Source organism: Entelurus aequoreus, linkage group LG01 (assembly GCF_033978785.1).
Source record: "Entelurus aequoreus isolate RoL-2023_Sb linkage group LG01, RoL_Eaeq_v1.1, whole genome shotgun sequence".
Taxonomy (NCBI): domain Eukaryota; kingdom Metazoa; phylum Chordata; class Actinopteri; order Syngnathiformes; family Syngnathidae; genus Entelurus; species Entelurus aequoreus.
The window spans coordinates 82,794,857-82,820,788 of record NC_084731.1 but is presented as its reverse complement, the minus strand read 5'-3'; positions in this window follow the sequence as shown (position 1 = coordinate 82,820,788).

Sequence of the window (25,932 nt, the reverse complement as noted above, 5' to 3'; positions counted from 1 at the left end):
CTCATTGATCTTTTACAAACTGAGTTCCGAGAGGAAGTGAAGTCAGAAAGACAGCGCCCACACAGGAAGTGAACGAAAAACTTTGTCCATTTGTCGAAGGAGAGACAACGAGAATGTGGGCTCCCGTGGATGTGATAAAAAAGGTAGCTTGTGCTTTGTATTACCTGGCCGATGAGTGAAAACTACAAAAAACATTGAATGCATTTGGACTGTCAAAGCAGACTGTATCAGTTATTGTCCGCCATGTATGTCGCGGACTCAACGCCTAGGTCCAGAGTATATAAAGTCACCAAAAACTAATGGACAATGAAGGTGAAGGCAAAAGAGTGAGGAGGTCCCGACCAGATATCTAGATCCCTGGATTGATTGTTGTAAAATGTTATTTATCACATTGTTTACCTTTACGTGTCCATTAAAGATTTGATTAATTTATGATGTCTCAGGTGTGATTCACTACAATAGGGCCCCACAACACACTGGATTCCAGTTAATTGAAATACCACAACACTGGATATGGTTCAGATAAGTTACATTTATTTCAAGAACTTGCACACAAAGCAACACTGGAGGTGACTATGACGTGCGCATTTCCTGCGCATGTGTACTAGGTCACGTCTTAAACGACCATTGTGTGTGTGTGGACAAAGAATAAGGTTAAGTGGGATTTACCCTGGATAACCCTAGCCTGAAACACTAAGAGATTACTCTACAAGCACTCTATGGAATATGAAGGACCACACCAGTCTGGCAACATAATCACTGCTCTATATTGACTTAGATTTTTTTAGAAATGGCAAAATGCTGGGTCTGATGGGTCACTGCCACCAAGCCCTGAATGCATAGCCACCACCGATTACACTAAAGAAATAATAATTGATTCTACTCTGGGTATATTTATTTAGCTCAATAAGACAGCAACTCTGTTTTTGTGCGCCAAAGCAACCTTACGGCCTGATCTTCTAAGATCCCAAATAACAAGTTCTAAATAGCGTGTACAAAAGATCAAATTACATATTTTCCCGACAATAGAGCGTACCATGATATAAGCCATACCCACTAAATGTTATATATATATATATTTTTACATATATTAGCCGCACTGGACTGTAAGCCGCAGATATATACAATACGTTACTTGTTTACGCAGAATATTTTGTAAATGTTTATTTACATACCTTAATTGTTTCCAAATGGTGCCTGTCAGTAAAACGGCTGATCAAACAAAACGGAAGTCATCGCCATGGACCCACTAGCTGCGAAAGCTTGCTCTCCAATCAGCTAAACAGACTCAAGGCCACAGTGATGTTTTGGTGAATTTACGAAACCGAAACGATACAACAATAATGCCATTGTAAGTTAATAATACTAACAAAGACACCTGTTAGGATAGTAGCTAATGCTAATGACATTACATTACCGTAGCACATACAAATATGCATGAAAACACTCCTACAGACATCACACATGGGACGGTTTGGTAAGTAAGAATTGTTTTAGTTACACTGTAAAACTTACAAACGTGTCTTGGAGTGATGAATGAAGATGCCGTACGAGTAGAAACGCTATGGACGGCGAGAAGACTGAACGTCAACTGTACTTCCGGTACAAAAAAAGTGTAAACAGAAGGGCAATGCAGCACCTACAGTGAGCAAAATTGTCCAAAAGACGGTGCCATAGCACAAACAGTAACACACCTATTTAGTGTGTTTGCTTGATATTTTTTAAACCATTTACTTTATCCATCAGCGAAAAAAAATCCATAAATTAGCTGCATCGTTTTATAAGCCGAAGGGTTTAAAGCCTAGGAAAAAAGTAGCGGCTTGTAGTCCGGAATTTACGGTACTAATGATATGTGCAAACGTGTCAAAAGTTTGTTGTCGTTTTTCCAGGTTGTATTTTATATTGTGTTCTCAGGACATTCAATCAATCGCAACTGGACTGTTCAGTTTGTCTTCCAGTGATTCTTAAACAGTAGTACGTGGGCTCTAGCTAGTGGTAAGATGTAGAATCACTTGATCAATGTACAGGGTTTTATTTTACTATGTTCATACACAGTGTTACTGTTCAAACTATGTGTAATGTAACAGTGACCAAGAATATTAAATATACTTAAATAAAACCTGTGCCTTGTTTTCAATGATTACTTGGACCTACTATGCTACTGTATCTTAATTTAATTTCATCATTTGCAGTACTCGGAGAGCCTAGTATTTCCTGAGGTGGTACTTGGTGAAAACAGTTTGAGAAAGGCTTCATCAGTTCATGCTCACTGACTTAGACCTGATAGGTCAAATCTAGTCTAAAGCCCCAAAGATGGTTTTACCCAAACATAGTCTCGTCTTGGTCAATTCCAGTATAAATGCATGATCTGATCAATTTAAGTCTATGAGCGGGAACTGATGAAGCCTGCTCGGCTGAGAGGTGAAAGGTCTTCTCAGACAAACTGAACAGTCCAGTTGCGATCGATAGAATGCCATGAGAAAAAGTAATGTAGACTGACCTATCGAAAGGCTTTTGTCTGGACTGCTAGCTGTCACCATGGAAACAGTCATTACCTGCACAGCCATGTGCTGCAACCTGTGTGGAAAATGAGGCATGCAAGTATAATCTGTGCCACATTTTTGCTGAGCAAATCTAATATTTTAATTTCTGACAGGCCAAAGAAACGGGTGATAAAATAAACGAACCCATGACGTTTTTATTGAATACTGCAAAGGTAAAAAAAAATAAATCAAGACATTTCGGTCTGTGTACGTTCATTCTACAGAGTTTCAATTGTTTTGGTCGATTTGAATTAATGTGATATTGTTTCCAAAATATGCTCCACGGCATTGGAGGTAAACGTGCATATGGCGCCCAAAATTTAACATTACTCAAACACATTCTTCTTTTGGATTTGAGAATAAAAAAATAAAAAAAGATTTTGCCTAGTCCATACTCCACATATTAGAACCTTTATTTAACCAGATAAGAAAACCCATTGAGATCAATATCTCTTTCACAAGGGTGACCTGGCCAAGAGGTCAACAGCACATGTCACAGAGCAGTTTCAAAATAAATACATTAAGACATACATTTTAAAATACATAAGAGAACTGTAAAACAACAGAGATTTACATCTTTAAAAACACAGGCACTGTGCAAACGTCTCTCGCTGTTTGTCCCTCAGGACAGAACGGAAGGCTCCAAATGGAAGTAGTTCTGTAAGTTTCAGTTTCGTCTGCAATTCATTCCATGCCATAGGGGCAGCGATGCCAAAAGCTCTTTTGCCAAATTCAGTCCGTACATGAGGAACAGTTAAAACATACAAATTGTTAGAACGTAACGCGTAAGAGCTGCTTTTTCTTTGTAACAGAGTACACAAGTATGGAGGTATTAAACCTAAAAGAGCCTTATAAATTAAAGTCAACCAATGTGTGTATCTACGTGCACTCAATGAAGATAAGTCTGACTTCATATACAGTTGACAATGGTGGGTGAGACTACGACAGCCAGTAACAAATCTTAGTGCTGAATGAAAAACCGTGTCCAAGGACTGGAGGCATTTAGATGAAGCACTAAAATAAAGCACGTCTCCATAATCAATTACAGGCAAGATAGTTGCTGTCACCAATTTCTTTCTGACTTTAAGAGAGAAGCAGTTTTTATTTCTAAAAAAGAAACCAAGCTTTACCCTAAGCTTAGAGACCGAGTTGTTAATATGGGCTTTAAATGAAAGCTCCTGATCAAGAGTAAAACCCAAGTACTTGTAATTTAAGACCTGCTCTATAGGGTTTCCATTTGATGTTACAATATTTGGAATATTTTCCAGTAGCACCCTTGAATGAGAGAAAACCATTAGCTTGCTTTTATCTGTATTTAAAACCAATTTAAGATCAAATAAGCGAGCCTGGATGACATCAAAAGCAGCTTGTAAAAACTCAAAAGCCTGAGTGATGGAGGTTGAACAGCAATAAATAATGGTGCCGTCTGCATAAAAATGGTACATTGCATTTGACAAATTATTACAAAGATTATTTATGTAGATAGAAAATAAAATGGGCCCCAGCACTGAGCCTTGTGGAACGCCTTTGGTAATGTCCAGTAATGAAGAGGTGGTCCCAGCCACCTGTACACATTGTGTTCTGCTGGAGAGATGGTCTGTGAACCAAGCAGCTGCATTTTTAGATAATCCAACGTGATGAAGGGCTTGAATTAACAGACTGTGGTCTACTGTGTCAAATGCTTTTGACAAATCAATAAATAGGGCGACACAATATTTCTTGCCGTCTACAGCCTCGATTAAATCATTGAAGACCTTAAGAGCAGCTGTAATAGTGCTATGCTGTTTTCTAAAACCAGATTGAAATGGAGATAAAATATTGTTTGATTCTAAAAAATCCTCTAGCTGGTTACTGATGATCTTCTCAAACATTTTTGCTAAAATGCATAATTTAGAAATTGGTCTGTAATTATTTATATTTGTGGGTTCACCCCCTTTTAGCAGGGGAAGAACAAAGGCCGATTTCCAGATTTTTGGAATGCTTTTACTTGTTAGACTTAGGTTAAAAATATGCGAGAGAGGCTCAGCAACAAAATCAGCAGCCAATTTTAAGAAAAAGGGTTCAATTTGGTCAGGTCCTGCTGCTTTAGTTGTGTCCAGGCTCTTTAGTGCACTGTTTACCTCGGATATTGATACAGGTGTGAACTCAAAAGTGCAGGTGCTGCGTCTATTTACAGCCTGTGGTGTATTTGGTATATTAACATTAGTTAAACCAACATTTGACAATTGAGGATTCAACGACTCAAACAAGGATCCGGCAGAAACAAAATACTCATTAAAACAATTTGATATAGTTGTCTTATCAGACAAAGTACCAGATTGAGTAATTAAAGGACTTGGATATGTTCAAAATTCTGCTTGTTAATGGAACTTGACACCAAAACTTTCTTAAAGAATTTGCTTGCACTACAGTCGCTACGTTTCCATGCACTAAATTAGTCTGATTTCTCAAATAGTTTGTTTTTTGTATTTTCACACCTATGTGTGAAGTCCAAGTGTCCATGCACACTTTCTAATGCAACTAATGGTCATACTCCATGTGCTTCCCGTACACGGGGGGCTTATTTTCTTTTAGTGCAGATTCATGTATTACTTTTTCGGTTGACCTATGACGTCACACTGGGCATCTGCGGATCCTTACAACTTGTTGTACAAGATGTCGGCTTTAGTATTGGCACAGATTACAGATATTACTTCTCTAATGGCTGTAGCAGAGAGAGACCGGCGGGAGTTTTTTCGAATACATTTTCGGACGGCTAATCATGGAAACAAAACTTTTGAATTTCTCGGAGTTCATTGAAAAGGCGGTGCGGATTGATGGAACCAGTTTTAAATTTGAAGGAAAAGACCGTTCGTGCCCCGACTGACACTGTTCCAGATGAAGGTTGCTATTGTCAATCAATCAATTAATCAAAGTTGACCTACACAGCCCTTAATCACAAGTGTCTCAAAGGGCTGCACAAGCCACAACAACATCCGCGCTCAGATCCCACATCAGGGCAAGAAAAAAACTCAACCCAATGGAAAAAACTAGAAACCTTGGAAGATACCACAGATGTGGAAGAAAAGGCGAAGTCAATCATACCAATACGTGTTTTGATACGTGCTAATAGAATGTTATAACCGACGGTATCGAAAACAGCGCTAAGATCAAGTAGCAGCCACATGGATGACGCATCAGCATCCATAGTTAGCAATAGATCATTAGTCAGTATTGAGGTCTGTCTCCGTATTACAAACAGCTCCTTGATAAGTTTCCCAAGAAGTGGGTCAGGTAAATATGTTTTTTTGGTCCCATTTACACGTCGCAGGAGTTCCTCTAGAGTTATTTCTTAAAAAAGAGAGAAATTATTTTGGAGGGCAATATCCGTCGTACATACATTCATATCTGCGTTAATAGAACCCAGTTGGAGCTGGGACACGTTATCTTTAATCTCCTTTCTAATGAGTTCAATTTTCTTAGTAAAGAATTTCATAACGTCATCTGCCGAGTGGGTGACGTTACTGGGAGGAGTCCCTTGTTGGGTTAGCGATGCTACTGTATTGAACAAATATTTAGGGATAGTTTTTGTTGAGGCGGATGAGATTGGAGTACTAATTTAGTTTTAGCTAAGGTAAGCGTGTGTTTATAAGGTTTTAAATCATTACTCCATGCTTGATGGAAAACCTCCAGTTTAGTCGCACGCCAATTGAATCCAGCTTTCTACATTATAGTTTAAGAGCTCTGGTTTCTTCTGTGAACCAGGGGCCTTTTTTAGCTTTAGTGGTGCTATACTATCAATGGCGTTGCGCTGGGCATTGTTAAAGTTGTTAGTGAGGTTATCGATAGAGCCCACATAATTTGGAACTGGTGCCATTGCCGAAGGCATTGGTTTTTAGTAGCTTCTTTACAATCAGTCAGAACTTCAAATTTTATAAGGTAATGATCGAACATTACTTTAGTGTACGGGAGTACATTAACTTTGGAGGTGGTGACAAGGTCTAGGTCTATCGTAATATAGTTGCGATGTGTGGGTTCATTTATTATTTGTGTAAGACCACAGCTATCAATTATAGTCTGGAGCGCAACGCACGGAGGGTCTGACAGGGTATTCATATAGATATTAAAATCCCCCTTTATAATTATATTATCTCCGTGCGTCACTAGATCTGTGACAAACTGAAAATTCACTGATAAAGTCAGAATATGGCCGAGGTGGGCGACAGATACCAGCCAGACGGAGAGGTAGCGGTGTGACAGACCTCACAGTAAGCACCTCAAATGATTGATATTTATTACTTAGGTTAGGGCTAAGGTTAAAGTTTTTTTGGATATTACTGCGCCCCTCCTCCTCTTTTAAAGGGACAGGCAATATGTGCACTCGTATAGTTAGGAGGAGATTCCTTGTTAAGCAGGAAACATTCACCTGGTTTAGCCAAGTTACGCTGAGACGTTAAGATTGTTGTCTCTAATGACCTCATTAACTAATAACATTTTGGGAGACAATGATCTGATGTTTAAAAAGCCCATATTATAGGTAGTGGGCTGTTTTGAGGCGTTTTTGTTCATTAGTATCCGTAGTATTGATATTAATAACGTTATGTCTACTTTGCGCAGTGCGCCTTAAATAATTTCAATCACATCTAGGAATTTATATGATGGTGATCTCAAATAGGCCTTCACGCAAAACGTATGTTCCTCAGTTGATCAATACACATTAGAAGAGTTTTGCTCCAATATTTCATGCACAAAGTCAAATTAAATATCCTGAAAATGAAAAAAGTAACGTTTATATTAACGCATGTATTCAAATATTTCTGGGTTCACTTTCTTAGGGGGGGTCAACCTGTACATTGACACATTGGATGGAGTATTTTCTAACCACTGCCGGTCATTGCAGCGCGTGCTTCTCCTGTATTTCAGCCAGTTTACGTGCAACTTCCAAACAAGCTAAATATAGACGCAAAACAGCGACCTGCAAAACCATTTCAGTCTTGATAAATCAAATTGTGAGTGCTAAATGAACATATTTGTAACTACTTCTCTCAGTATTGTGGGCGTTCTAGTCATCAGCATATATTCTGCGTATACATGAAGACAGACAAGCTAAATGAGTTGTGCTTTCTATTTTGCTCATTTAAGAGACACAACACAATCTTCAGCGCACAAGCTTAACTGATCAGTTTTGCGTGTGCTATCAAGTTTTTTTAATACACGCAAACATTAAGTAGATCAGTTCCTTAATACAGGGGTTCTTAACCTTTTTGACTTAGGGGCCCAATGTTTCCACTATGCAGGGGCCTGAGGCCCACTCAAATATTAACACTGATTTAGAAATATTACTCTTGAATTTGATCATAATACATAATTATATCTAACCTACTTGCAGTTTACAACATTGTCAAATTATATGAAACCATGTGGGTAATCACAAAGTGTGTTATTTAGGCTTAGGTCAGGCTGATTTGAAAAATAAGTACACATCAAATATACTGCACAAGAAGGGACTCATGAACAACAACAAAATTATTTACATACAATTGTTGTGCTAAAATAAATAAACAAAATTAATAATGAATATGTTTCTTAACTGCACTGTCAATAAAATTAAAGAGCAAATGAAAGTAGTGCTTTACCACTTTTGTCATATTTTCTGCGCTTAAAAAACTTCTTTATGCATTTAGCTTCAGACTTCTTTCGTTTGTTTGATATTGTCATTACTGCCACAGGTGCTGGAAATGTGTATTATGGTTAAGAAACACTGCCTTAATAAAATACAGGGCTATACGCTCAGCCTTTTCAGTAGTAGCACCGGTACTACTAAATGAAAACAATTAGTAGCACGGACCTTTTTTTGTAGCACAGAACATTTTTTGTAGCAATATGACATGTCTAAATTAGCACAATTTCATTATTAACACTCAAACAAGGTACACATGTGCACTCATACATATAAACACAATGCCAAAAAAGCAATTTAATTACTAACGGAATTACTATTTGACAAATGTAATTTATTATTAGAGAAAGTAATTAGTGCGTTACTTAACAGAACCATCAAATATCTGGCATAATGCAGTTGAGATACGTATCATATGAGAGCATTGTGTGTGTCTGTGTGTGTGTTTTAAAAGGCGGTGCCTGTTGCCCAGCGACGTCAGCAAGTCCACGCTCAGTCTGAGTCTCACAGGCATTTTAGCTTGAGCTAATTTGTGTTAGCTTAACAGGCTAGCAGTGTTAGCTCGTCGACTCTGATGGCAGCTCTTTTGAATCTTTCACTGGTTTGTGTTAACTTCGCTTAATAAATAGATTAAATGTGCTTCCATGGCTGTATAGTCTTGTCAACGAACGGGGTATTGCTTGGATGACAAGTCTGTCACTTCAATCATTGATTTGTTGTTCAATATTCCCTCCGGCCCTCGTAGTGAGTAGCACGCAGTGCAATTTGTGTCAAGTTTTAAGGTGGTGAAAAAAACATTGTCTTTTACTGACCAGTTCCTCCAACTAAGACGTTGTTTCTTCCGTGTTGGAAGACTGAGTGTGGGAGTTAGGAAGAGCTGTGCTGCAGCCCTGCTCCTCTCCACGCATATAGTGATCAGTGACACTTACGTGTCAATCACTTGTCCATTTGGTTATGGATATGGTTTATTTCAAACGTGCTATACAGTTAGTTTGATCAAATTTGGACGGATTTATTTTAGGAGCAAAATGTGATGCAAGGGTGGAAATCCCTATTCGCACATATGCGACAGGTTTTTTTTCCCAAGTTGCACCGTCTATTTTTAGGCGCATTTGCGAGTAAATTTGTCGCACCATACAACCCTGCAATGTATCCTGACTTTGATTTTATAATGTTTTATTGGTCCCTATTGTTTGTACCGTGTCCTCGGATGCTGAGCAAGGTGTCTTAAAAGTGAAATGACGTATGTATTATTATCATTACAATTAACAATTGCAAGCTTGACTAGGATTACTTGCATGCACACTTCGATAAAGTAAAAACAAAGGAAGTTGACGAGAAGGAAGTTGCTACTACTGCAAAATTTAAAAAAAGTCAAAACACTTTAAAACTGAGTGTTTTTTACGTGAAAGTAATTTAAAGTAACTTATCATTGTAGCTAAAGAAGTAGAAATACTACCTCCCTATTATTATTCTCAAATCAAATTACGGACAGCAAAATGATCATCCAATAAAATGGATTTAGTAATTAAAAAACGGCTGGCTACCATTAAGCCTCTTTAATGGCCTTCTCAAAGCCCCGACCTCAACCCTAACGAACCTTCCTTTGACACTTCCTATTGTTTTTGATAAATATTAATCCAAAATTCAAATTTGAATCCAACTTTAATCTCGGATTAATATTTATCACACACCAAAGCCAGTTAGACCACTATAATATTAAGAGGCTCATTAGTAGGCTGCTTAAAAGGCGAGTCCGTGCCAGGAAACCCACACATTTAAATGAACTCTAACAATTCTGCCAAGAAGAGTGGCAAATGCCAGAAGCATGTTGTTAGCTACAAAACGTGACAGGCCAAGGTGACGCTTGCTGAGGGACATTTAAAACGACTGTTAGTGCGGTTGTTTTTGCATACTTGAGCATGTTCTGTAAGTATAATTTCCAAACTGTGTAGATTAGAGAAAATCCAAACTAGCATCCAATTGATGTTTATAAAATAAATGTACTTTTGAAAAAGTGTGTAATGGAATAATTCAACCGCGGGGAACACAAGTTTTAAACAAATATTAAAAGCTCGGGGTGGGGGAAATTATCGATTTTTATTTTTGGTTGGATAGTGGACCATTTTGGATCAATGGACAAATGTCCAAGTATATTGAATAAAGTAACAAAGATGGTTCTAAAATGTGGTACTAGCGCAGTAACAGAAGAAACTAAACCAATGTAGGTCAATATACTGTATTATAAGTGATAAAGCAAATTACCGTACATCTAATTATCCATCCATCCATCCATCCATCCATCTTCTTCCGCTTATCCGAGGTCGGGTCGCGGGGGCAACAGCCTAAGCAGGGAAGCCCAGACTTCCCTCTTCCCAGCCACTTGGTCCAGCTCCTCCCGGGGGATCCCGAGGCGTTCCCAGGCCAGCCGGGAGAGATAGTCTTCCCAACGTGTCCTGGGTCTTCCCCGTGGCCTCCTACCGGTCGGACGTGCCCGAAACACCTCCCGAGGGAGGCGTTCGGGTGGCATCCTGACCAGATGCCCAAACGACCTCATCTGGCTCCTCTCGATGTGGAGGAGCAGCGGCTTTACTTTGATCTCCTCCCGGATGACAGAGCTTCTCACCCTATCTCTAAGGGAGAGCCCCGCCACCCGGCGGAGGAAACTCATTTCGGCCGCTTGTACCCGTGATCTTGTCCTTTCGGTCATGACCCAAAGCTCATGACCACAGGTGAGGATGGGAACGTAGATTGACCGGTAAATTGAGAGCTTTGCTTTCCGGCTCATCTCCTTCTTCACCACAACGGATCGATACAGCGTCCGCATTACTGAAGACGCCGCACCGATCCGCCTGTCGATCTCACGATCCACTCTTCCCTCACTCGTGAACAAGACTGCAAGGTACTTGAACTCCTCCACTTGGGGCAGGGTCTCCTCCCCAACTCGGAGATGGCACTCCACCCTTTTCCGGGCGAGAACCATGGACACGGACTTGGAGGTGCTGATTCCCATCCCAGTCGCTTCACACTCAGCTGCGAACCGATCCAGTGAGAGCTGAAGATCTTGGCCAGATGAAGCCATCAGGACCACATCATCTGCAAATAGCAGAGACCTAATCCTGCAGCCACCAAACCAGATCCCCTCAACGCCCTGACTGCGCCTAGAAATTCTGTCCATAAAAGTTATGAACAGAATCGGTGACAAAGGGCAGCCCTGGCGGAGTCCAACCCTCACTGGAAACGGGTCCAAATTACTGCCGGCAATGCAGACCAAGCTCTGACACTGATCGTACAGGGAGCGGGCCGCCACAATAAGACAGTCCGTTACCCCATACTCTCTGAGCACTCCCCACAGGACTTCCCGGGGTACACGGTCGAATGCCTTCTCCAAGTCCACAAAGCACATGTAGACTGGTTGGGCAAACTCCCATGCACTCTCAAGGACCCTGCCGAGAGTATAGAGCTGGTCCACAGTTCCACGACCAGGACGAAAACCACACTGTTCCTCCTGAATCCGAGGTTCGACTATCCGGCGTAGCCTCCTCTCCAGTACACCTGAATAGACCTTAATGGGATAGCTGAGGAGTGTGATCCCACGATAGTTGGAACACACCCTCCGGTTCCCCTTCTTAAAGAGAGGAACCACCACCCCGGTCTGCCAATCCAGAGGTACCGCCCTCGATGTCCACGCGATGTTGCAGAGTCTTGTCAACCAAGACAGCCCCACAACATCCAGAGCCTAAGGAACTCCGGGCGGGTCTCATCCACCCCTGGGGCCTTGCCACCGAGGAGTTTTTTAACTACCTCGGCAACCTCAGCCCCAGAAATAGGAGAGCCCACCACAGATTCCCCAGGCACTGCTTCCTCATAGGAAGATGTGTTGGTGGGATTGAGGAGGTCTTCGAAGTATTTCCTCCGCCGATCCACAACATCCGCAGTCGAGGTCAGCAGAGCACCATCCCCACCATACACGGTGATGACATTGCACTGCTTCCCCTTCCTGAGGCGGCGGATGGTGGTCCAGAATAGCTTCGAAGCCGTCCGGAAGTCGTTTTCCATGGTTTTCCCAAACTCCTCCCATGTCCGAGTTTTTGCCTCCGCGACCGCTGAAGCCGCACACCGCTTGGCCTGTCGGTACCCGTCTACTGCCTCCGGAGTCCTATGAGCCAAAAGAGCCCGATAGGACTGTTTCTTCAGCTTGACGGCATCCATCACCGCTGGTGGGTTCTAGGATTACCGCCACGACAGGCACCAACCACCTTGCGGCCACAGCTCCAATCGGCTGCCTCGACAATAGAGGTACGGAACATCGTCCACTCGGAATCAATGTCCAGCGCCTCCCTCGTGACATGTTCAAAGTTCTTCCGGAGGTGGGAATTGAAACTCTCTCTGACAGGAGACTCTGCCAGGCGTTCCCAGCAGACCCTCACAATGCGTTTGGACCTGCCAGGTCTGTCTGGCATCCTCCCCCACCATCGCAGTCAACTCACCACCAGGTGGTGATCTGTAGAAAGCTCCGCCCCTCTCTTCCCCCGAGTGTCCAAAACATGAGACCGCAAATCCGATGACACAACTACAAAGTCGATCATGGAACTGCAGCCTAGGGTGTCCTGGTGCCAAGTGCACATATGGACACCCTTATGTTTGAACACAATCTGTGACGAGCACAAATGTCCAATAACAAAACACCACTCGGGTTCAGATCCGGGCGGCCGTTCTTCCCAATCACGCCTCTCCAGGTTTCACTGTCGCTGCCAACATGAGCGTTGAAGTCCCCCAGTAGAACGAGGGAATCACCAGGGGGAGCATTCTCCAGTACTCCCTCGAGTGAATCCAAAAAGGGTGGGTACGCTGAGCTGCTGTTTGGCGTGTAAGCGCAAACAACAGTCAGGACCCGTCCCCCCCACCCGAAGGCGGAGGGAAGCTACCCTCTCGTCCACTGGGTTGAAACGGTTTGAATCGGGTGAAAAATGTGGAATGTAGAGCGCGCCAAAATCTGGAGAAGAAGAAGAAGTTGTTAAATAATAAATGGATTAATTTTGGTGTAGAAAACTATATGTGTGAATGCTTTGGAACATTCACACAATGAAGGCAAAATCAATGGAGCACCAGCGTGAGGAACAGGAGTGGATGACAGGGGACGAGGCAAAAATAATCTGGCATTGGACAAACAAGTAGCGCAAAAGAATAATAGTGCAGCATGGGAGTGCACACGAGACAAAACACAACACAGTCATTGGCACAAAAGACACAATGATCAAACCTCGTCCTTTGGCATAGGATGCCTGCTTGATTGACAACCAGGGACAGCTGTGTCGTCTGATTGCCAGTCAGGAAACTGGTGAGGAAAATAGCACTCAGTCAGACCGTGGTTGTGATCACCTGGGTTCTGCACGCTGGCTCTGGTTGCTGCTGGATAGACTTGCTTGAGTGGAGCCTGGAATGGTCTTCTTATACCGTAGGCTAATATTGGACACGTTTAATACAGGCCAACAACATCTGATACAGGATTTCTTGGTTTATATTGGACCGATATCGATATCGGATCAGGACACTAGGGCTGTGAATCTTAGGGTGTCCCACGATTCGATTCAATATCGATTCTTGGGGTCACGATTCGATTCAAAATCGATTTTTTTTTTTCAATTCAACACGATTCTAGATTCAAAAACGATTTTTTTCCCGATTCAAAAGGATTCTCTATTCATTCAATACATAGGATTTCAGCAGGATCTACCCCAGTCTGCTGACATGCAAGCAGAGTAGTAGATTTTTGTAAAAAGCGTTTATAATTGTAAAGGACAATGTTTTATCAACTGATTGCATTAATGTAAATTTGTTTTAACTATTAAATGAACCAAAAATATGACTTATTTTATCTTTGTGAAAATATTAGACACAATGTGTTGTCAAGCTTATGAGATGCAATGCAAGTGTAAGCCACTGTGACACTATTGTTCTTTTTTTTTGTTTTTATAAATGTCTAATGATAATGTCAATGAGGTTTTTAATCACTGCTATGTTGAAATTGTAGCTAATATTGATACTGTTGTTGATAATATTCATTTTTGTTTCACTACTTTTGGTTTGTTCTGTGTCGTGTTTGTGTCTCCTCTCAATTGCTGTTTATTGCAGTTCTGAGTGTTGCTGGGTCGGGTTTGGTTTTGGAATTGGATTGCATTGTTATGGTATTGCTGTGTATTGTTTTGTTGGACTGATTAATTAAAAATATTAAAAAAAATGAAAATAAAGTTTTTTACAAATGAGAATCAATTCTGAATCGCACAACGTGAGAATCGGGATTCGAATTCCAATCGATTTTTTCCTACACCCCTACAGGACACCCATAGTATTTTGTTATAGGAGCTTACAAATGGACATTTTCAGTTTTGTATCATTTATAAGTAGACTAAATAATCAAGATGGGTACTGAAGTGAATTAATTAACCCATATTATGTCCTACATATGGTGAGTGTTTATATTCACCTTGGAGAAAGCAAACCACCACGTTTAATTAAATAGTGGTATTTCAGTTTGACCACATAATAAGATAAGGCCCCTTAGTTTGATATTCGCAGGTGGATTGGATCACATCTCGTAGGAAAGAGGCCATAATTGAGACTTTGTAATCCAAAAGTGATAATAAAAATAAAATATCCTTGAGAGGAGACTACCTGTCTAGCTCAACACCAACATTTAACCCTTGTGTGGTGTTCAGGTCTGCAGGACCCGTTTTCTTTTTTTTATTAAAAGAAAAATGATACAATTAATTAATTTTTCAAACTGAGACTCACTGACTTTGGCTAACTTTCTGTGAAGAACATATATCAGAATACATATTTAATGACCACACACCATACACCCACCCTACACATTTCTATTACACATAAGATGTCCGGGTCCACTGGACCCGGGGCTAATAGAAGTGTGGAAATTGATGTTCTGTGTACCACACACACACACACACACACACACACACACACACACACACACACACACACACACACACACACACACACACACACACACACACACACACACACACACAGCAGGCCTAGACAGGAGGACGACAGAGTGTAGGTACACAGAACATCAGAGGGTCAAATGTGCGAGAAAATGAGAGCAGACAGTGTTGACAAACAATGTTGCAACCTTGTGTGGGAACCGCAGGTGCAGAAACACAAAAGAAGAATCCCTGTGGGATGCAGAAACTGGCAGAGAAACTTTCCGTGCAACGTTCATATTGTTGTTACTCAGCCAGTGTTTGTGGGTCTGATGGACCCGTTGCATTTTGTGGCTTTTAATGCCTCACAATCAAACACTTTTATGTTAAAATACTGAACATATGTTTATTGGGATAAGGTAAACATCTGTTCAGTATTTTAACATAAAGTGTTTGATTCCTTTGGCGCTTATAAAAGTATTGAATTTGGTACTAAAGTGTATTTCTGGTCTTGGACAGCAGGATGTCACGGATGTCAGCCGCACTGCCGTAACATCCTTCTGTCCAAGACCAGAAATACACGTCAGTACCAAATTCAATACTTTTATAAGCGCCAAAGGAATTTCAGGCGGCATTACCGGTATATTTTGATACCTTTGTTGCTCGCGAGGTCACGTCGGGCTTCAGTCTAAACGCCGACTCAGGCACTCGGCGAGGAAACACTCATTCAAGCAGCACTTAGGAGCCCAGTCTGATTGTATTTTTTTTTTACTCATCCTCCCCCAGCGTTTACCTTTTTCCCATCTAAGCCTGTACAATGTTTGTCTAATCTTGAACAGGTTTGTGCTGAAAACAAAGTTTCGTTCTACAAACCTCGTTTCCATATGAGTTGGGAAATCTTCTTAGATGTAAATATAAACGGAATATAATGAATACAAATAATTTTCAACCCATATTCAGTTGAATATGCTACTAAGACAGCATAATTGATGTTCAAACTGATAAACATTTTTTTTTTGCAAATAATCATTAACTTTAGAATTTGATGCCAGCAACACGTGACTGTGACTGTGAAGGCACCATTAATGCTGAAAGGTACATACAGGTTTTGGAGCAACATATGTTGCCATCCAAGCAACGTTACCATGGACGCCCCTGCTTATTTCAGCAAGACAATGCCAAGTCACGTGTTACATCAACGTGGCTTCATAGTAAAAGAGTGCGGGTACTAGACTGGCCTGCCTGTAGTCCAGACCTGTCTCCCATTGAAAATGTGTGGCGCACTAAAATACCACAACGGAGACCCCCGGACTGTTGAACAACTTAAGCTGTACATCAAGCAAGAATGGGAAAGAATTCCACCTGAGAAGCTTCAAAAATGTGTCTCCTCAGTTCCCAAATGTTTACTGAGTGTTGTTAACCCTTGTGTGGTGTTCATATTGTTGTTACTCAGCCAGTGTTTGTGGGTCTGATGGACCCGTTGCATTTTGTGGCTTTTAATGCCTCACAATCAAACATTTTTATGTTAAAATACTGACTTATCCCAAAAAACATCTGCAATGAAGTGCTTCGAGAGGCTGGTAAAGGAATACATTGTCTCCAGACTTCCCGCCACATTTAACCCATACCAGTTTGCTTATCGCCCTAACCGCTCCACAGAGGACGCCATCTCCTCTGCACTCCACCTGAGCTTAGCACATCTGGAAGGAAAGGACAGACACGTGTGGATGTTGTTTCTGGACTTCATGCCGCAGCACTTGGTGAGCAAACTGGCCACCCTTGGATTCAGTACCCCCTATGCAACTGGCTGCTTGACTTCCTCACAGACAGACCCCAATCTGTGAGAGTGGGCAACAACACCTCCAGTGCCATCTCCCTGAGCACCGGCTCCCCCCAGGGCTGCGTCCTGAGTCCGCTGCTGTTCACGTTGATGACTCATGACTGCTGCTCCAGGTCCACTACCAACCACATTGTGAAGTATGCGGACGACACAACAGTAGTGGGCCTCATCCGTGACAACAACAACATGGACAACAGGGAGGAGGTGAAACATCTGGTTGACTGGTGCAGAACCAACAACCTGGTCCTGAACGTCGACAAGACCAAGGAGATCATTGTCCTCTTCAGGAAGCACCAGTCCAGCTACACTCCACTCTTCATCAACGGCACAGCGGTGGAGATAGTAAGCAGCACTAAGTGAAAAGAGCACAGCTCCCTCCCCCCATTCTCAGCACATTCTAGAGAGGCACTATAGAGAGCCTGCTGACCAACTGCATCTCTGTCTGGACTGGAGCCTGCAATGCCTCAGACTGGAAGTCTCTGCAGAGAGTGGTGAGGACGGCGGAAAAGATCATCAGGACTCCTCTTCCTCCTATTCAGGAGATCGCAAAAAGCCGCTGCCTGACCAGGGCTCAGAGAATCTGCAGAGACTCCTCCCACCCCCACCAAGGACTGTTTTCACTGCTGGACTCTAGAAAGAGGTTCCGCAGCCTCTGTAGCAGAACCTCCAGGTTCTGTAACAGCTTCTTCCCTCAGGTCGTAAGACTCTTGAACGCATCATAATAATCCCCTCAATTACCCCCAAAAATGGATGAACTCGCTGGAATATAATGACAATATAACATACATCCATAAACGTAGATGCATATGCAAAAGTGCAATATATTTATCTTTACAGTAATCTATTTATTTATATCTGCACCTTATTGCTTTTTTATCCTGCACTGCCAACCAGCTAATGCAACGGAATTTCGTTCGTATCTGTACTGTTCAAATTTGAACGACAATAAAAAGTAAGTCTAAGTCTAAGACCCACAAACACTGGCTGAGTAACAACAATATGAACGTTGCATGGAAATTTATCTGCCAGTTTCTGCATCCCACAGGGATTCTTCTTTTGTGTTTCTGCACCTGCGCTTCCCACACAAGGTTGCAACATTGTTTGTCAACACTGTCTGCGCTCATTTTGTCGCACACTTGACCCTCTGATGTTCTGTGTACCTACACTCTGTCCTCCCCGTCTAGGCCTGCTTGTGTATGTGTGTGGGCGTGTGGTACACAGAACATCAATTTCCACACTTCTATTAGCCCCGGGTCCAGTGGACCCCGGACATCTTATATGTAATAGAAATGTGTAGGGGGGGTGTATGGTGTGTGTTCATTAAACATGTATTCTGATATATGTTCTTCACAGAAAATGAGCCAAAGCCAGTGAGTCTCGGTTTGAAAAATTAATTAATTGTATCATTTTTCTTTTAATAAAAATCGAAAACGGGTCCCACAGACCCGAACACCACACAAGGGTTATAAGGAAAGGCCATGTAACACAGTGGTGAACATGCCCTTTCCCAACTACTTTGGCACGTGTTTCAGCCATGAAATTCTAAGTTAATTATTATTTGCAAAAAAAAAATAAAGTTTATGAGTTTGAACATCAAATATCTTGTCTTTGTAGTGCATTCAATTGAATAAGGATTTGCACATCATTGTATTCCGTTTATATTTACATCTAACACAATTTCCCAACTCATATGGAAACGGGGTTTGTACTTGTGCAATGACAATAAAGCATACTTGCCAACCTTGAGACCACAGAATTCGGGAGATGGGGTGGGCGTTGTTGGGGGGGCGGGGTTCAGGTGCAGGCAGCATACCCCTTCCCCTTCGAGCTTTTCTGGATGAAATGAAATTATTTTTTCCAATCCTTTTGGAACTTGCAAGCGTATTTCTTCTTCTTACTCGTCGTCGCCATGTCTCTTCTCCGTTCTTCTGCTTCGTCTCCTTCTTGTTGTGTGTGCAGTTGTGCACTGAGCTCCAAAAGCCGTAGATGTTATTGTAGTGTCCCGGAAGTGTTAGTGCTGCAAGGGATTCTGGGTATTTGTTCTGTTGTGTTTATGTTGTGTTACGGTGCGGATGTTCTCCCGAAATGTGTTTGTCATTCTTGTTTGGTGTGGGTTCACAGTGTGGCGCATATTTGTAACAGTGTTAAAGTTGTTTATACGGTCACCCTCCGTGTGACATGTATGGCTGTTGACCAAATATGCCTTGCGTTATCATTAAACCAGTGAAAATATCATACAACGTGGCAGCATTTCTTGACATCTTGGAGTAAAGACCATTCTTAAACCAGTCCAACGCAGGTGCAGGCAGCATACAAGCCCCCTTCGAGCTTTTCTGGATGAAATGAAATTCTTTTTTCCAATCCTTTTGGAACTTGCAAGCGTATTTCTTCTTCTTACTCGTCGTCGCCATGTCTCTTCTCCGTTCTTCTGCTTCGTCTCCTTCTTGTTGTGTGTGCAGTTGTGCACTGAGCTCCAAAAGCCGTAGATGTTATTGTAGTGTCCCGGAAGTGTTAGTGCTGCAAGGGATTCTGGGTATTTGTTCTGTTGTGTTTATGTTGTGTTACGGTGCGGATGTTCTCCCGAAATGTGTTTGTCATTCTTGTTTGGTGTGGGTTCACAGTGTGGCGCATATTTGTAACAGTGTTAAAGTTGTTTATACGGTCACCCTCCGCGTGACATGTATGGCTGTTGACCAAATATGCCTTGCGTTATCATTAAACCAGTGAAAATATCATACAACGTGCCAGCATTTCTTGACATCTTGGAGTAAAGACCATTCTTAAACCAGTCCAACGCAGGTGCAGGCAGCACACAAGCCCCCTTCGAGCTTTTCTGGATGAAATGAAATTCTTTTTTCCAATCCTTTTGGAACTTGCAAGCGTATTTCTTCTTCTTACTCGTCGTCGCCATGTCTCTTCTCCGTTCTTCTGCTTCGTCTCCTTCTTGTTGTGTGTGCAGTTGTGCACTGAGCTCCAAAAGCCGTAGATGTTATTGTAGTGTCCCGGAAGTGTTAGTGCTGCAAGGGATTCTGGGTATTTGTTCTGTTGTGTTTATGTTGTGTTACGGTGCGGATGTTCTCCCGAAATGTGTTTGTCATTCTTGTTTGGTGTGGGTTCACAGTGTGGCGCATATTTGTAACAGTGTTAAAGTTGTTTATACGGTCACCCTCCGTGTGACATGTATGGCTGTTGACCAAATATGCCTTGCGTTATCATTAAACCAGTGAAAATATCATACAACGTGTCAGCATTTCTTGACATCTTGGAGTAAAGACCATTCTTAAACCAGTCCAACGCAGGTGCAGGCAGCATACAAGCCCCCTTCGAGCTTTTCTGGATGAAATGAAATTCTTTTTTCCAGTCCTTTTGGAACTTGCAAGCGTATTTCTTCTTCTTACTCGTCGTCGCCATGTCTCTTCTCCGTTCTTCTGCTTCGTCTCCTTCTTGTTGTGTGTGCAGTTGTGCACTGAGCTCCAAAAGCCGTAGATGTTATTGTAGTGTCCCGGAAGTGTTAGTGCTGCAAGGGATTCTGGGTATTTGTTCTGTTGTGTTTATGTTGTGTTACGGTGTGGATGTTCTCCCGAAATGTGTTTGTCATTCTTGTTTGGTGTGGGTTCACAGTGTGGCGCATATTTGTAACAGTGTTAAAGTTGTTTATACGGTCACCCTCCGTGTGACATGTATGGCTGTTGACCAAATATGCCTTGCGTTCTCATTAAACCAGTGAAAATATCATACAACGTGGCAGCATTTCTTGACATCTTGGAGTAAAGACCATTCTTAAACCAGTCCAACGCTACAATATTATATGACTGGGCCGGTACACTGTTTATATGGAGGAAAAGCGGACCCCTGGACAGCATGCGGCTGTTAAGGGGAGAAGGTTTCAGGTGAGAGAGGACGCTAAAGGCAGTGTCTTTAAGGCACGCCCCCCAATACTGTTGTCCTGGTGGAAATCGGGAGAATTTCGGGAGAATGATTGTCAACACTGTCTGATTTTCGGGAGGGGCACTGAAATTCGGGAGTCTCCCGGGAAAATCGGGAGGGTTGGCAAGTATGCAATAAAGACCTATCTAAATTGGTACTTTTGCAGTATCAGTATTGATTTCCAAGTACCAGGAATCGGTACTGTACCGTATCGGTTCAAACCCCACTCGCCACACCGTTATGTTATTTTTTTGTTTTTGTTATTTTCCCTGGTGATCCTGCACAAGATGCGTGTTTTTCAATGAGGCCGGCAGCTGCCGTGGCTGCTGTGACGTGAAGAAAAGCAGACGTCCACTTATTTGACATAACCAAACAGCAGCGCTGTGTAAACGTCGCGTTTCACACGCCTTGGCACACTTTGCCAAGCAAATGTCAAATGGCTTTACCCGCCGCCTCCAGCCTTCACTCACATTCACTCCTACTCCCCTGCACGCTCTGCAGAGCGACGCCCCTCCCCGGACCTCCACGACTCCCCCCCCCCCCGCTCTCCCGTCTTGGCACGCTCCTTGGGAGACTGATGCAGTGGCTGATTGTGCAGGAACTTCCTCCGTCACCATTAGCTGAGGTGGAGGCACCTGTCAGAGGGCGCGTTAGGAGTTCTTCTTTTCCTTCACTTCCCTCACCAGTCACAGAGACGAGCGGAGGAGGGATAGTCTTCTTGTTCTTCAGTCCAGGTTTAAGCATCTTTCGGTGCATGAATAAAAATACAGACCTATTTTGAAAGACTGTACACTAAGGGGCCTGATGTACTAAATGTTTGCATGTATTAAAACAAGTGAAAACTTGATCTACTAAACTCTCGCGCAGACAATTATGTCAAAATAGGGAGCGCAAAACATTTAGCACGTCTGTCTTCATGTACAGTATATGTGACACACATGGTTTCAATACTGGGAGGAGAACGGGGACGCAAATATAACCATTTAGCGCTCGCAATGTGATTTATCAAGTCTGAAACTGTTCTGCGGCTGCTGTTTTGTAACTATATTGATCACGTCTGGCATGTCTGTGCAAACTACACTATATTGCCAAAAGTATTTGGCCACCCATCCAAATGATCAGAATCAGGTGTCCTAATCACTTGGCCCGGCCACAGGTGTATAAAATCAAGCACCTAGGCATGGAGACTGTTTCTACAAACATTTGTGAAAGAATGGGCCGCTCTCAGGAGCTCAGTGATTTCCAGCGTGGAACTCTCATAAGATGCCACCTGTGCAACAAAGCCAGTCGTGAAATTTCCTCGCTGCTAAATATTCCAAAGTCAACTGTCGGCTTTAATATAAGAAAATGGGAGAGTTTGGGAACAACAGCAACTCAGCCACAAAGTGGTAGGCCACATAAACTGACAGAGAGGGGTCAGCGGATGCTGAAGCGCATAGTGCAAAGAGGTCGCCGACTTTCTGCACAGTCAGTTGTTACAGATGCACCATCACGACCCCACAACGCCTCCTGGAGGTCATAAACTGATTCTGTTGTCTAGATTGCACTTTAGTAAAAGTAAAAGTGGTACATATTATATTTGTGTACTCGCATGTCAACGACATGACAAAATGCCACAGATTCGACAATACGTTGCCATAAATGTGGAGGGAAATGAGTGTCTCAATGGTGACGGGGAAGTGAATCTTTGGGCACCACACCATTCGATTCGATTTTTGGGGGTAACGATTCAATCGAGGATTGGTTATTGATTCAAAATCGATACTTTTTTTTAAAAACATTGGGTGCCAATTCTATGATTAACTACATTCCTCCATAAAAAAGATAAACAGCTCTGATCAATTTCTATATTACTTGAAATAAAACTGGTTTTGTTTCATAAAATGCTTCCCAAACATTTAATAAAGTCAATATGATCATCTGCATCAACAATATGATTTGCCTGAGTGGCTGGACAGGAAAGATTGAAAAAATAAAAAATAAAAAAAAGGTAGATTTTTTTAATTGATTAAGAATCGTTACAAATTAGAATCGTGATTAATTTAAAAATCTTATTTTATTTTTTTTTACAAACAAATAGGGCGGTCTGCACCACTTTTGCACTTGTTATCAATTGTACACACAGTCTTAGTAGATCACCCGCAACACACCCACTAATAGTACATGGAATTTCATAGTTTGTTCTGAAATTTAGCATTTTATATTTGAGTATAATCAGGCCCTAAATGGAATATGGTGTATTGGAATTAATCTAGCTATTAATCCGGCCAGAAAAGAACAAGTCACAAGTGAGCAGCCAATGCGGATCCATTTTTCTTGAAGCCGAGAAGCAGCAAATCATTTAGGGGAATGCTCAACAGGCCACGATAAACCTTATGGATCAGCAAAGATTCTAACGATCTGCAAAGGTTACTTGCTCATGTGGCGGCTGTATCTTACTGATTTATCCACCAAAGGCAATTTTATTGGCTTTTACTGGCCTCTCCTTTTACACATTGCATTGGTGCCATAATGTCAGTGCTTAATCCACACCGTAAAAGGCAAGGAACGAGTAAATCTCACCGAGACACCCGCGGGCAAGGCGATTCGGATCCAGCTGCATGGACAGGAGCGGGGTGAGTTCCTTCAAAGGACGGCCGTTGGGAACGAATGCAAATCAGCGCATCACCGAACCTGCGATGGGATGGCCTTTTCAGTCTAGGACAGGGGTCGGCAACCCAAAATGTTGAAAGAGCCACATTGAAGCAACATTTTAAAATTAAAAGCATTATATAAGTGTTATAATGAAGGCAACACATGATGTAAGTGTCTATATTAGCTATAATAGCCAGCCTACTATCAAAATTTTAATTTTTATTCTACACATTTTTGCAACTTTGGAAATCATTAGTAAAAACGGAGGCTTCTCACAAGATGAGATAACTTCTGGAAATGACTGGCTCAGAATGGCCAAAGGTATAGATGTGTGTGTCCAAGTTAAAGGAATTGGCAGTCTTCTAATGTATTTATTACAATCTTTGCAAGCTGGGTAACGTTTGCTGTGGTCTGGAACAACATGGCACACTAACAACTATCAGAAATGCAGCCAGTATTCCATACAGATAATGTGTCATGAGACATGCACATATACGTTAAATACACAGAGGACTTAAGTAAAGGAAATTAAATGAGCTCAAATATACCTACAAACGAGGCATAATGATGCAATATGTACATACAGCTAGCCTAAATAGCATGCTAGCATCGATTAGCTCACGGTCATGGATTGACCAAATTTGCCCGATAAGCACTACAGCAAATCAATAAAATCGACAAAGCTCACTTTTGTGCATTCACGCACCGTATAAAATGTTTGGTGGACAAAACGAGACATACAAGGAGTGGCATGAAACACGTCCTTATGTGGCAGCATCGGAGAAAGTTGTACATGTAAACAAACTACGATGAGTTCAGGGATCGCTGAAATTAGTGGGACAAAACGGTGCTTGCCAAATACTCTCATCAGTGAAGCATGTTTAACATAAACAGTGGGATTGCTAACAATTAGGAAAGTTTGTGTCATGTTTGTTCCCCTACAGAAACCATATTAAAATTTCTTCATCTTTTTCCACTTTCACACATCTTTGAAAGAGGTCCAAGGAGCCGTTAGGGTGGCGCTCTACAACAGCGGGTTACTGACCCCCGGTCTAGCAAGACACAAACCATAGGATTTGACATCTCTCTTTTTGGTATTTCACAACAGTTTATCCTTTTTGCGTAAAATCGCTCTCCTATAATTAAAGGGAATTAAAAATAAAAATAAAAAAGCAACTCCAGGTCAGAGGTATTACTAGGTAGGACTGTAACAAACAATCATCTCCTCCTGCTGTGCAAATGGAACAAGAGCCGCCTTTCAAAAGGAAGAAAAAAAAAAGAAGAAAAACAAGTCGACCTCTCAAGAAATATGTTTCCCGTGGATAAACACGAGACATTTCTTGCGGGGTTTTTTGTTGTTGTTTTTTTTCATCACCTTACTTATTGCATTTGTTCAGGTTAAGAAGCTCCTACCAGGATTGCACATGCATGCTATCCATATCAACAAGGTTTGCTGTGCCGCGTGATTAATATGCGTAATTTCACAGAAGTCAGCCGACCATCTCATGCATCCATTCTGATTTAGGGTACAATTCTGAACGCAGTTGATGATGTCTCCAACTGCACCGGCATTTATTATTCACCTCTGTTCAAAACGAATCTGCAAATAATAACAGAAGAAATTAACAAATTAAAAAGATGGTTTGACAAAAACAGACAATCGTTGAATCTAAGTAAAACTAAAATACTGCTATTTGGTAACAGTAGAAGAGAAAGTCAAACACAAATACAAATAGACGGAATAGAAATTGAAAGAGTAAACGAAACCAAATTTCTAGGTATAATGATTGATGATAAATTGAACTGGAAATCTCACGTAAAAAATATACAACATAAAGTTGCAAGAAACACGTCAATAATGCATAAAGCAAAACATGTTCTAGACCAAAAATCCCTTCATATTCTCTACTGCTCACTAGTGTTACCATATCTGAGCTACTGTGTAGAAATATGGGGAAATAATTACAAAAGTACACTTCATTCATTAACGGTGTTACAAAAAAGATCAGTTAGAATAATACATAATGTTGGATATAGAGAACATACAAACCCTTTATTTATTGAATCAAAAATACTGAAATTCCACGACATAGTGAATTTGCAAACAGCTAAAATTATGCACAAAGCAAACTATAACCTGCTACCCAAGAATATACAACAATTCTTCTCAAAAAAAGAGGAGAAATATAATCTTAGAGAAAAACGTAATTTAAAACATTTGTTTGCACGTACAACACTTAAAACCTTCAGTATATCAATATGTGGAATTAAATTATGGAATGGATTAAGCAAAGCAATCAAACAATGTACTAATATGATACACTTCAAGAAACTCTTCAAACTTAAAGTGTTTACAAAGTACAATGAAGAAGAACCATGACAAAC